This window comes from Enhydra lutris, unplaced genomic scaffold (genome assembly GCF_002288905.1).
Source record: "Enhydra lutris kenyoni isolate GAN:26980312 unplaced genomic scaffold, ASM228890v2 scaffoldscaffold44, whole genome shotgun sequence".
NCBI classification, from domain to species: Eukaryota; Metazoa; Chordata; class Mammalia; order Carnivora; family Mustelidae; genus Enhydra; species Enhydra lutris.
In genome coordinates, this window is record NW_019154128.1 from 9,831,748 (window position 1) to 9,846,335 (window position 14,588).

Below are 14,588 nucleotides of genomic sequence, written 5' to 3' on the forward strand. Positions count from 1 at the left end.
GTGTCCTTCAAAACCCTGTTGGGCAAGGCGAGTCTCTATCCCTCTGGGTGCCCCCAGGCTTGGTGTAACCTAGTGTCCAGGACAAGGGACATGGGAGTCCTCCCAGATGAAGTGTGTTCTAGGAAGGGGGCTTCCTTCTGAGATCACTATGCAACCGCATGGTGTGGCCGTTTCTGTGGGACAGAAAGCACGCTACTCTGTTGTATTCCTCTTGCACACTGTGGCTACCCAAAAGGAAAAACATGCTCACCCTCATGAGCTCACACTTACACCTCCGTTTCTGAGCATCACTACCATGGCAAAGAGTGAATTCCCATTGTGCAACAGACCTGTGGACATGGCATTCAAGGTGTAAATAGAGGATGATGGAGATGGCATTCTGGCTCAAAGCGTGGAAGTCCTTGCCTCTGGTGGTGAAAAAATTAGATTTGGCCCAGAAAGCTCTATGTTCGACTCAAAGAAGGGACATGATCTTAGTATCTTTGAGATCAGGGATCAGCACAGACTTTTCTGGACAGTTCTGTAATGATTTTCTGTTCAGTGTTGCAGTGCACGTGGTGTCTCTGACAATGACTCCACTCCTGCACTGTGGCTTGAAGGCAGCCACAGACCGTCCATAACTAATGTTTCAGAGACACTGGATTGAGACCATACGGGGGGAGGTCCCATGTGGCCCATGGGTGGTAGTTTCCCACACCCCAGATCTGCAACATGATGAATGACAGAGTGAGGCCTCTTCTTTTCCAGTGGCAGAGTGGGAAGACACTGGGATCTATCCTTCTTAACCCTGGCCCCTCCACTTGAACAGAAAAAAAAAAAAAAATGATAGTGAGATGGGTGAATAATTAAGGCCTCTGGAATTCTCCTGCCTTTCTCTGTAGACCTCGAGCTTGCCATAAGATGTTTGTCTGTGTTTGAATTCCATATAGATATAGTTTGGCTGAGTCAGTCCCCATTGCTTGGTGGATATATCTTGTGGCTTATCTACCACACAGATGATCATCTTCTTCAGGCCAAGACCATGAGCACATTTAGGGTTCTCCTGAGTTAGTGGAGGATCTAACATGTGTGGGCCTCAGGATGTGTCTGATGGAGGCCTCACCAATGTTATGGAGCACCTGGCTTCTTGGGCCCTCTGTGGCACTTGCCGGGGTCTGGCCTAGGCCATTTCTGCAGTCAGGATTTAAAAGCCCTGGCCTGGAATGTCCACCCCATGCTTGCCTCTGCAGGCTGAGATCGAGGTTCTTCCCACCTCATTGGCTGTAACCAGGTCATATGCCCATGGATGATTCAATCCCTGGAGCCAGGAACTGGAGACCTAGAGATTGGCACAGGTTGTTAGGACCTCTGTTGTAATGACTTTTCTAATGGCTGCTGTGGCAAGATCTCCTGAGATGTATCTGTTAATAAAATGAATATTAATTTCTGACAGTGAGTGGTCCAAGGTGCTGGCATAGCACCTAGCACCTCAGTCCCAGCACCTTGGCAACTGTACTACTCTGCAGAGACAATGGCTAAGAATGAACAAGGTGGATGGAAACTGCTCTGGAGGGCACAAAGGAAGAATGTGTGTGTGTGTGTGTGTGTGTGTGTGTGTGTGTGTGTGTTTATGTGCGTAGGGGGTTGCAATAACAGCTCTGGCCAAGCTATATCTCCAATTTATCTTAGTTCAGAAAGATGTGGGGAATCCGTGGTGTCTGAGTGTCCATTATTTTGCAGATAGAGAATACGCCTTTTGCATGGAGTATGGCAAGACTTGTTCCAAGTATTTTCTAGTTGGTACGGAAGTCAGGGAGACAGCACCCTCCCTCTGCTAGGAGAGGCATGAGAGGCTGAGTGCTCTCAAGAAGGTGTCTGGCTTTCACAAGGTTCATATGAGCCTGCACACAGGACTGACGAGGACAGTTCACGGTTTTCTGAGGATGGAGTGTTGGAAGAATGTGGTGCCCCCATGTAATCCCGGGCAGGAGACAGACTTGGAGTCCACTGTAGAGTTACTTCGTGGGGTTGGTGGTGATCTACAGCACCTGCTTCATGAGATGTCTGTCCTTTATTGAGTTCTGGGTGTGGTTTCTGTGACTGTGTCCTAATGGCTGGGATTTCCAAGGGCTGGGATTTTTTTGGCTTCACTGAAAGACTTGGACCCCTGGGAGTGGGCAAGTCCTGTTCTTCTGCTGAGAAGTTTGTCTCTAGTGGTTGGAGTGTGTATTGCAAGCCTAGAGGTCAATGGTGAGGTGGTTATGGCAATCAATAGGATATTGTTATTGATGAGTTTTATATGGGTGAATTCCATAGAATGAGACTTTAGATCTTAAGGTTAGGGATACTCATTGAGTGCCCATAAAGGGTGCTTTTCTTTTGAGTTTCATATTTGATACCTTTTTATTGCTTCTAATAGCCCTCTTTGTACTTGGTATTCCAATGAGCAGTGCATTACAACGTTGCCTGCATTTTAACCATATGTTGATGAGGATTTGAGAAAGGGAAATGTTGTCAGTGCTTCCACAAATTGTACACTGGAACTGCCAAATAATAAAATTTTATTTTTGAACAAAGTAGGAAGTATCCTGCTGTGATTCTTAGTTTAAAGCAGGGGAGGTGGCCCTCTTTCAGTACTGGTAATGAGTACCGTAGGCCTTCTTAGGGAACCTTGTCAGATTACATTGGAGACTTGGTCTTTGTTATTGTGGAAGAATCAGTAGTTGACCAGTTATCTGTCTCCTGTTTCATTTTCCATGAACATTTCCCTGATATTTGGTTTCACATCTCTACCATTGGAAGTCATCCCAACTTTGGCACCAGCTCACCCTTCTCTGCCAAGGGTATGTTTGAGCCAAGATAAAAGTTGCTTCTGGGTGACTAGGATCACCCTAGGATCAGAATGTTGTTGGGGGATAGTTACTGAGATCTTAAATTCTAAACCAGCTCCTGACACCCAGATGAAATACAACTCAGGTTTAGAAACTTCTGATAGAAATTTTGTGTCCATGATGACAACTGAAGAAAATGTGTTATCCCTAAGCCTAACCTTAACCTTTAACTTTAACACTGAAACCTAACCTGACCTTAAAACCCCAACTGGAACCCTAAATCCCAAACCTGAAATTGAACTGGAAGCCTGGACTCGGAACCTGGGCCCTGGACCCAAGCCCTGAACCACAAACCCAAACCCTAAACCAGAACTCTGAGCCATGAACCCTGAACCCAAATCCCAGCATGAACCCAAACCCCAAATTTGACCTTGAACTTTATCCCATCATCCCTGAGTCTTAAGCCCTAAATCATAAACCTAAAGCCCTAAACTCCAACTGTTTCCTTACCCCTCACTCTAAATCCTCACCCTGACCCTAAACCCAAAGCTTGATCTAGAAATCTGACTGAAACCCGAACCTGAACCCAAATTCAAACACTTCACCACACTTTGTTTATGCATTCACCACTGATGGATATTTGTAATTTCTACCTTTTTATTCTTTTTTTTTTAAAGATTTTATTTATTTATTTGGCAGAGAGAGGTCACAAGTAGGCAAAGAGGCAGGCAGAGGGGGAGGAAGAAAGCAGAGAGTCCAATGCAGGGCTCAATCCCAGGATGCTGAGCTCATGACCTGAGCTGAAGGTAGAGGTCCAACCCACTGAGCCACCCAGGTGTCCCTACCTTTTGATTCTTGTTTGGGTTGGGGGCTAGGGTTAGGGTCTTGGATTGGGGTTGGGGGCTACGGTTAGGGCCTTGGATTGGGGTCAGGGTCAGGCTTGAGAGCAAGGTCAGAGTGTGGGTGTGTGTCAGGGCCAGGGTCATGTTTGGTGCCACCATTTGTGTCAGAGACTGTTATCATTCCATACTGTTTCCAATTCATTGTTCCTTAGCTGTTTTTGGAGAAGTTGAAGGATATTGGGCTTCATGCAGCTTGAATTTCCAGAATTAAATGTCTCCAGCTGGACCCTGGGAGGGAGCAGGTGCTTCCATTGAAGCGTGAGCTCCCCTAGTCCTGCATTGCCTACCCCACCTGCAGAGGGTGCAGGACCCTAGCTCCTGCCCTGAACCTGGCCTGCACAGCTGCATCTGGGACAGGAGTGGGGCCTCCTCAAAACCTGCTGTAGAGACTTCTGGAGGACATGAGGCCGCTCCCACATTGAGAGGACAAGCTGGGGAGGATGTGGGTCCACATCCACTCTGACAGGATACACTGTGGAGGACGTGGGGCCATGTCCACACTGACAGCAGCCTCACCCACTGAGGACAAGCCGCTGGAGGAGAAGGTAAGGAGAAGCCACCTGAGCGGGGACTGGTGAGGGGGTGCATGGTCACAGGACCCCAGGAGGAAAGGTGCATTGTGTAGACACTGGTTCTTCCATGGTTTTGTGTCTGTTGATGTGGACTCTCACAGTGCTGTGCGTGGGGTCCCCCTTTCTGGGCTTGGATGAGCCCCGGGTCCTGCGTCTCTGTTTGTACACATGCAGATTCAGTTCCTGGGACTCCTCAGTCTTCAGTTAGGGAGGGGCTGCCTGCCTTGGTGCTCATGCTCCCCCTGCCTTGGCCCTGCAGGGTCCTTCCCATGTCCACACCTGCTTCAGGGTTAGTTGGGAGTTTGGAAGTTCGGGAACAACAGTGCAGACTCTGTAGACAACTTTGGGGAGAGTAGGTATTTTCCCAGTATCGGTTCTTCCCTGAGCTCATTGTGTCTTCCTGTCTCCGTGTGTCTCCCTCCCTGTCCGTCATCAGTGTCCCACGGCTGTCAGAGGACAGTTCCATCACCTCCTTGGTTCAGGGGACTCCTAGGTATCTTGTTCTTTTGGATGCAGTAGTAAATGAGATTGTTCTCCATAGTTTCTTGCTGATGGTTCCTTCGGAACACGTAGAAATGCAATTGATTTGTGTATATTGATTTTGTTCCTTGCAAGTTTCTTGAATTTATTAGTTCTGTTTTCCTTAAACTCAACCTGCCAGTTATTTGACTTGCAAAATGGGTTTATTTGGGAATAGCAGAGAATGGCAATCTGGGGTGAGCAAGCTATGGTCACATCAGACAAGTGCAAGAAGCAAAGGAGAGGAACATGATTTCATGGAGAAGGAGGAAGAAGTTGGGAGGGTTGCTTGGAAGGAAAGTCCACTGGAGAAAGGCAGGGGTTCAGGGTGGTGGAGGATTCTCAGCAGCCGAGGTGCGGGAATGGTGGATTTCTTGTAAGAGATGAACCCTCCAGCTTCCCCTGTGGGGCCTGGAATGGATGAGTCCCTCCCATGGGGGATTGTAATGTGGGGTCTGTAATGGACACTGAGCACTAGGCACCCCCTTACAGCCTCCCCTTCTGGTATCCCCAGTCCACTTTACTGAGGCTTCCCTTCATGCTTTTTCACAGTTCTAACTAGATTGTAGTGGAGCGTTGTGGAGAATCGGAATTCCGAATCCCACTGCTTCTACTGCACCCAAGGCATGGGGGCTCCTGATTTAATCCTCCTGTGAGTCTTGCTAACATGTGGCCTCCTCCAGGGGCAAGTGGCCTCTCCACGGTGGATGAACTGGATCTGGGAGGGCTTGGCCTCCATCCGAAAGTCTGATGTCCTCTCTCGCTTCTGTGACGTGGTGCTAACGTGGATGTTTGGAAGAGTCATTTACTCTGTGGTTATTTCAGATCTGCAATAACTTGTCACAGCAGCACATATGTGCTTTATCTGCACACTCAGACTCCCCAGCTGTTGTTTCTTTACCATGTTTGCCACTTCACATGGTCTACTTCCGTGCATTTTACCCCAAACAGGGACACTGTCCCACACAACCACCACATAACCCCCAATGAGGAAATCGTGATGGTTCCCACATTTGAACCCAGACCACAGGCCCACTTCAGCTGTTACCACCTTCCCGACAGTCTGAAATGTCTTCTCCATTTGGATCCAGTTTTCTTCTTCTGGAACTTCTTCCAGGACTTTCCCTTTTTTGGGTAACCTTGATGGATTTAAGGAGCACAGACAGCTCCCATCTGAGTGGTATTTCTACATGGCTTATGTCACTGGGGCTGTTTTCAGTGTCCATCCACGTTTTAACATCCATCAGTCTTTCATTCACTTTTTCACAATGACTAAACATAAGAACATTGACCTCTTAAAACATTTCAGGTACATAATTGTCTGGCCTTAGCTGAATTCCCATGGTTGTACATCATTCTCCAGAATTTCTCATTCTCCCCAAGGAAGTCTGTATGCATGAAACACCAGCTCCCCATTGTCCTTTCCCCTCAGCCCCCTGCAGCCACATCCAGCTTTGTGTCCCAGACACCCCATCCAAGTGGGATCATACAGTATCTGTCCTTCCATGACTGGCTGATTTCACTCAGCATAATGACTTCCACATTCAACCCATGTTGGAGCCTGTGTCAGAACTCCCTTTGTTTTTAAGGCTGAATCATGTTCCATGGTGTATAAACCACATTTTGTTTATCCATTCATCTGTCAGTGGACACTGGGGTGGCTTCCACCTTTTGGCTGTTGTGAGAAATGCTGCTCTGAATATAGGTACTTCTACTTTGAATTTTGGGGGGCATATAGGCTGCAGTGGAATTCTGTGTTTAGTATTTTAAGGAACCACCATATTTTTTCCCCACAAATGAACCATTTTACTTCATTCCTTCATAGAGCAGAACAAGATAGCCATTTATGGATCTACCTCATTTTGTTTATGCTTTTCCCCATGGATGGACATTTGCACAGTTTCTGGGTTTTGCCTATTGTGAACACTGCTGCTATGAATATCCCTGTACATTTGTGTTTGTTTTTTTGGACCAGAGTTTTCAATTTGGGGGGTATATATCTAGGAAGACAATTGTTGAATGCTAAGGTAATTCTGCTTGGATCTATTTGAGTAAACACCAATCTATTTTATATGTAGACTGCACCATTTTTGACAAGTGAGGTTTGAGGGTTCAGTTTCTCAATATCCTTTTGTTATTTTTAGTTTTCTTGGTCATAGTGATTCTACTTGTGTAAAAGGACATCTAACTGGTTTAAATCTTCATTTCCATAAAGACTAATTATGTTTAACATCTATTCATGTGCTCTTCACGGTTTGTATGATTTCTCTGGAGAAGGGTCTATCCAAGTCCTTCATCCATTTTAAAAATGGGGTTGTCTTTTTGTTGAGTTGTAAAAGCTCTTTACATATTCTGGGCAACAGACTCTTACTAGATAAATATTGTACAAATATTTTCTTCCATTCTGGGGGCTGTCTTTTCACTTTCTGGATAGTATCATCTGATGTACAAATATTTAAAAAAATTTTTTACATTTCTTTTTTAAGAGTGAGTGAGAGAGAGTGTGAAAGTGGACAGGGGCAGAGAGAGAAAGAAAGAGAATCTTAAGCAGGCCCCACACTCAGTGGAGCCTAATGTGGGGCTCAATCTCATAACCCTGAGATCATGATCCGAGCCAAAATTAAGAGTCAGACAGTTAACCAACTGAGCCACCCGGGCGCCCGGGACAGATATTTAATTTTGAGGATATTATTTTATCTATTTATTTCTTTCCCTTCTTATGCTTTGGTGTCAGATCTAAAAGCATTGCTAAATCCGAGGTTATGAAGATTTATCCCCATTTGTTTCTTCTAGAGTTTATAATTTTACCTCTTATGTTTAAGCCTTTAACTTATTTTGAGTTAATGTGTATATGTGGTATGAGGTAAGGGTCCAGTTCCATTGCTCTAAACATGGATAGCTGATAGTCTAGCACCCTTTGTTGAAAAGACCATTATGTCCCCCCAGTGTAATGTTGTCCACCCTTGTCAAAATTTGGTGGGCCATAGATGAAGGGGTTTATTTCTGGGCTCTCAGTTAAATCCCACTGATCTGTATACATACTTTAAAATATATATATTTAATTTATTTAAAAATTTTTGTAAATTCAATTAATTAAAAAAAAATTTTGTAAATTCAATTAATTAACTTGTAATTTATTATTTGTTTCAGGTGTATGCATACCTTTACAACAGTATCACAATGTTTTATTTACTGTTGCTTTGTATTAAGAGTTGAACTTTGGAAGTATGACCTTTCACCTTTGATTTTCTTTTTCAAGATGGTTTTGGCTAACTTGTGGTCCCTTAAAATTCCATATGATTGTTACAATTAGCTTGTGCATTTCTTCCCACCCAAAGGCCTTTGTGAAATTTCTTGGGAACACATTGGATTTCCACATTGCTTTGTGTACTGCTGCCATCTTATCAATAGTATGTCTTTTCATCACCATGGGGTGTCCTCAGCTTTATTTAGGTTTCCCTTACTTTCTTTCAGCAATGTTTTGTAATTTTCAGTGTACAAGATATACACCTTGATTACATCTATTCCCATATATTTTGTCAATGTTGATGTTCCCTAAAATGGAATTGTTTTCTTAAATTCATTTTTGGATGATTCATTACTAGTGTATACAAATAAGAGAGATTTTTGTGTATTGATACTTTGTCCTGTAACTTTGCGGAATTTGGGAACTAGCTGTGATCATTTTTTGTGTATTCGTGTTTTTTTTTTTTAAGATTTTATTTATTTGACAGAGAGAGAGAAATCACAAGTAGGCAGAGAGGCAGGCAGAGAGAGAGAGGGGAGGAAGCAGGCTCCCTCCCTTCCATTCAAGCCTGATGTGGGGCTTGATCCCAGGACCCTGGGATCATGACCTGAGCCGAAGGCAGAGGCTTTAACCCACTGAGCCACCCAGGCACCCCATTTTTTGTGTATTCTTTAGGAAGATCTCTGTATAAGATGATGCCATCTCTGGTCTCTGAATAGACCTAGTTCTACTGTTTCCTTTCACGTGTGGATTCCTTATTTCTTGCCTTATTGTTTTGGGTAGAACTTTAGTAAAATACTGAGCAAGGAGTGAAAGCCAGCATGATGGACTTGTTTGTGATTTCAGAGTAGAGCTGTCAGTCCTCAAAATTAAGCATGATGTTTGATTAGGGTTAGGGTGGGGTTAGGGTTAGGGCTTAAGGTTAGGGTGTCCCGGCCCTCTGCTGTACAGAGCCCATTCTTCTCCGGTAACCAGAAGAGTGGTCTTTTCAGAACACATACTTTGAGCATCTCTGTGATTTGCTCCCCAGCTTCCTGTCCTCTCCAGCTTTTTCTCTCTCAACATATGCCCCCTAACCCCCGTGGGGCTCCCAGGTGTGTGGTCTCCCACATGTGCCTCAGGCCTGACTCCAGGCCTTTACATTCTCTCTGCCCTCTTCCTCTACACTCTTCTCCCATGCCGCTTCATGTCTGGCTTGTTCCCCTGTTGGCTGGACCTGGACTCGCCACCCGGTAACATGACTCATGTCTGCCAGCTGCTTTGTCCCCTATTTAAATGTAATGCCCACTTTCCCTATGTGAGTGATTTACTAAGCTGCCAGGTTTGGGGCAGGCACTGGGAAGTAGGCTTAGTGCTTATGTGAAAAAGTCAGTCTCAGGGTGCCTGGGTGGCTCAGTTGTTAAGCATCTGCCTTCTGCTCAGGTCATGATCATGGGGTCCTGGGATCAAACCCCACCATGTTGGGCTCCCTGCTCAATTGGAAGCATGCTTCTCTCTCTCCCAATCCCCCTCCTTGTGTTTCCTCTTTCACTGTCTCTCTCTCAATCTGTCAAATAAATAAATAAAACCTTAAGAAAAAATTCAGTCTCAGAGGGGCTCACCAGCCTTGCTGACAATGGGGGAGCTGCTGTCCCCACAGGTAGACCCCTCAGAGAGACAAGACTTCCAAATTCTTGGAGCCTGGGAGATGTAGTACTGGACCTGGAAGCTTCCACTCCTGGATTCATGGCTGGGGCCTAAGCAAGCCTCTCTTCCTCCAGTGGTCCTCTTTCCCCTTCCCTGCCCATGGTCTGGACCTGATTCCTGATCTGGGGGAGCTCGAGGGTGACCGCTCCTAGGAATAGCAGCGGTTGATTGATGGAACTTGTCAGCAAGAGGCCCAGTAGCCTTCAAGAGAGGACCCTATGGGGGTGGAGACAGCTCTGTGGGGGCCAGAGACAGCCCCCTCAAAGCAAAGTGGAGCAGGAAACCAGCCCTGCTGATTCTAGCCAGTCTGTAGGTCATAGGAAGGAGGGCTGTGCCCAAAGGAGCTCCACTCCTGGCAGGTGGGCAGGACATGCAGGGGGTTGGCCAGGGGAGGGTACCTGCAGGGTTTGCCTGGGAGCTCGGCACAGGGGGAGTGTTCCTGGCTCCAGCATGCTGACTGTGGGGTTGGTTTCCTGCCTCTGAAGTCTCAGGCTCCCCTTTGTATGATGGGGTGCTGATGGCCCCATCTCTGGGAATAGAAGATAGGGAGGCCTCACAAGCAGAGTTGCTCAGGACAGGCTGGGAGAGTGACTGTTGCTTAAAGCAGCCCAGGGCCTGCCTCCTTGAAGAAGGTGCACACGTACATGGCCCCCAGCTCTGGGGTCCTGCGGTCAGCCTCTGACTGTGACCCTCCTCCCACTTTGTCCCTCATCCCTGTACATAGGTGGTCTTCCTGGAGCTGTCCCTGCAGAGGGCAGAGAAGCCCATCATGGTGGGACACAGGGTCACCTACTAGGTCATCACTGACCAAAAAGCTGCCAGGCCTGTGTGCCCCGCTGGGAGGGCTGGAGGGTTGTGGCCCTTGAGGTCCCCAGTGCCCCGCAGTAGCAGGATGTGTCCATACAGTACATGGCAATGGTCATCCACTTCTGTGAGCAGCGCTTCCTTCGTGAGGTGGATGACCTGTTGTGTGCGGATGTGGACATGAAGTTCTGTGACCATGTGGGCATAGAGATCCTGTCCCCCCTCTTTGGCACCCTGCACCCCAGTTTCTACTGGGTGTCCCGTGAGGACTTCAGCTACCAGTGCTGGCCACAGTCCCAGGCCCACATCCCCATGGACCAGGGTGATGTTTATTACATGGGAGCTTTTTTGGGGGTGTTGGTTGTGGAGGTTCACTGACTGACCTTGGCCTGTCACCAGGTGATGGAGGTGGACCTGGCCAATGGGATCGAGGTTGTGTGGTGTGACAAGAGCCACTTGAATAGGTACCTGCTGGACCACAAACCCACCAAAGTGCTATCCCAGGAGGACCTGTGTGACCCTCGGCGGCTAGGCTGTCCCCTGGAGGACCTGTGCGACCTATGGTGGCTGGGCAGCTCTCCCCACCCTTCATGAAGAAACTGAGATTCAGGCTGTGCCCAAGAATCACCAGGACATCAGGGACTCATGAGGAGCTGCCCCTGTCTCCATCAGGGGGTGTTGTCCTGAGCAGAGCTGTCAGAGTAGGTTCCTACTTCTGTTTCCCTGAGGGAGACCTTGGAGCCCAGCCCTGCCCACATAAGCATTCCCAGGGCCCCAGCTGCACCTGCACACAGGAGGCCCACCTGGGGACACAAGGTCTTTTCTTTGTGGTCACTACATTTTGATAACTTCTGGGTCATTTGCAGCTGTGAACGGCTCCAGTTTTATGTCGGGTGATTTCTGTGTCAATGTTCAGCAACCATGTTTAAAAAGAACAATCAAGGGAAAAGGTTTTCTTCCTGGTTCTAGACAGACACCACCTGGTGGGGCTGGGAGTGGTCCTGCAGCGGCCGTGGAGCCAGGGTGGCCTCTGGTTGGGTCTTCCCTCCCAGTCCCTGCACCTTGCCATGGCCACGGGGCTTCAGGGCAGGGGTGCACTGAGCCACCTCTCAGACCTTCAGTCCCCCGACTGCCAGAGGCCTTGGCTGTGGCCACTAGCTCAGCTACCAGGAGCATGGAGCCCTCTGAGTTATGTACGGTTTCTGCCTTGGTTTTATTTTTAAATTTTATTTAATTTTTAAAATGTAATTCATTAACCAACATATAATACATCATAATGTACTAATAGTACATTAGTGTTCATTGATTCCTTAGTTGCCTGTAACACCCAGTGCTCATCACAACATGTGCCCTCCTTAATACCAGTCACCCAGGTACCCCATTCCCCCCACCCCCTCCCTTCTGTAACCCTCAGATTGGTTTGTGGAGTCCAGAGTCTCTCATGGTTTGTCTGCTTCTCTGATTTCTTCCCATTCAGTTTTTCCTCCTTTCTCCTGTGGTCCTCTGCCCTATTCCTTATGTTCCACATATGAGTGAAATCATATGATTATTGTCTTTCTCTGCTTGACTTATTTCATTCAGCATAATCCCCTCCAGTTCCATCCATGTCGATGAAAATGGTGGGTATTCATCCTTTCTGATGACTGAAGAGTATTCCCTTGCATATATGGACCACATCTTCTTTAGCCATTCATCTGTCAAAGGACATCAAGGCTCTTTCCACAACTTGGCTATTGTGGACATTGCTGCTATGATTATTGGGGTGCAGGTAGCCCCTTTTTCTCACTACATCTATATCATTGGGGTAAATACTCAGGAGTTCAATTGCTGGGTCATAAGGTAGCTCTATTTTTAACTTATTGAGGAACCTCCATACTGTTTTCCAGAGTGACTGCACCAGCTTGCATTCCCACCAACAGTGTAAAAAGGTTCCCTTTTCTCTACAACCTCACCAACACTTATTGTTTCCTGTCTTGTTCATTTTAGCCATTCTAACTGGTGTGAGGTGGTATCTCATAGTTTTGTTTTGTTTTTTAAGATTTTATTTATTTGTTTGACAGAGAGAGAGAGATCACAAGTAGAAAGAGAGGCAGGCAGAGAGAGAAGGGGAAGCAGGCTCCCTGCTGAGCAGAGAGCCTGACGTGGGGCTCGATCCCAGGACCCTGAGATCACGACCTGAATCGAAGGCAGAGGCTTTAACCCACTGAGCCACCCAGGCATCCCATCTCATTATAGTTTTGATTTGTATTTCCCTCATGTCGAGGGATGTTGAACAATTTTTTATGTGTCTGTAATAAGCCTCCTCAGTCTCCTCTGTTCCCCTCATTTTCCTCCTCAGCCTGAAAATGATCCCAACCAATCTGCAGCTTTGAAGGCCAGTTCATTCCAGATGTCAGGAACATGCTCTGGGGGTCTCGGCTTCATGTACCCCATCTGTCCTGTCCATGTCAGGTGCCTGGCCCTCCACCAGCTGGCCACCTGCCCCTCTCACAGATGTCCCCATCTCAGGAGAGGGAAACACCAAGTCCAGAACCTTGGATTGCTCTGTGACTTGTTGTTTTCTACCAACTCTTCCAGTAGTGAGGTGGCTACTGGAGGACATTCGATGTCCAAACCATTTAAAGGTATTTATGAGTCTCTGCCACCAAGGGCAATGGATAAGAGTTGGGGCAAATAGAAATCAAGCAGAATCACTGGAAGAAAGGCTGAGTGATTAGGAGAATAGGGAAGAAGAGCCTGGAAGCTCTGACCTATTCCTGAGCCCCTGGGACACTGCATGCATGGGCTGGGTGCCTGCTCAGGGCTGACCTGAGAAGGCCCTAGGCTTTGCCCTCTGGTGATTATCAGACTTGGCAAGTAGGAAGTGAAGGCCAAGGCAGAGTGCTAAGAGGCCTGACTGGTGCTGAAGGCGTATCCCAACACCCACACACCCAGAGCCCTCCTCCCCATCTGCAAGGACTAGACATTGTTTTTTTGTTTTTGTTCTTGTTTTTGTTTTTCAGAAGGACGGCAGTTTCCAGATGTTTAAGGAAATCTCACCCAGTCGACTACTGACCACTACATTCACAGACGACACTTCCGTGACCACACACAAGGGATACAAATTTGACAAAATCAGTTCAGAAATGTCACTAAGCCAACAGCAGAACTGTAGTGAGAGGAGCAACAGCAGTGAACCCCGGGGAGGGGAAGAGCTGGTATTTGACTTGCTATATTATACTATTCTCAGTGTCCCTGATCCAGAGGCAGAGAGGTGAGTGGTGGTGACACAGGAAAGGAATGTATTTCAGTGCAGCTAACACCAGAAGGCTGAGGACTGGCATGGTCTCAAGGTGTTGAAAACACTCCTGGGCTTTTATATGAGGAAAATCTAGGACAGAGGTCTGTGGTCAGGTGCAGGGGGGTCAGTAAAGTTCTGGTCAATCATTGTCTTGGGGTCCATCACGTGGGGTCTTGCTGGTGACCGTCAGGCAGTGGTTATTGCTTGAGGGGTCATTTTGGTGACCTCTGGGTCTTTGACTTGAGTTCACAGATGAGCCCAAAGGAGGGACATCATCAGACGAAGGTCAGAGAGGAGGTGGGTGAAGGCCTCTTTCACTCTGAGAGGGGTAACTCTGAGCCTCTGCTACATACCTTGCCCTGCTCATTGCTTCCAGCTGCCTGGTCCTGAGTTCTATCCTTTTAATGAACTGGTCATCTAGTAAGTAATGTGTTTCTCTGAGTTCCATGAGCCACTCAAGCAGACTATTCAAACCTGAGGATGAGGTTCTGGGGCCCTCCAATCTGTAGCGATAGCTCAGGAACAAGGGTGACCTGTCTGCCCAGCCACTGGCCGACCACTAAGTTACAGCACCGGGATTCAGTGGCCACACACAGCAAAGAACGCAGTCATGAACATAGTTGGTTCAGAAAACTCACTAAGCCAACAGTAGCAACCACAAGGAGCAGCCATATTGAAGCCTGGGGTGGGGAAGCCCTGATATTCAGGATGCTTCCATTATAATATTCATCATCATACCCTGGACTTGTCAGTGGGGCCAAGTCCCCC

The 14,588-nt window shown here is 47.3% G+C and overlaps 1 pseudogene; it reads left to right on the forward strand.

Moving 5' to 3' along the window:
• The first annotated feature begins 4,203 nt into the window (after positions 1-4,203).
• Positions 4,204-11,189, forward strand: LOC111155850 (annotated as a pseudogene).
• Positions 11,190-14,588: the final 3,399 nt, after the last annotated feature.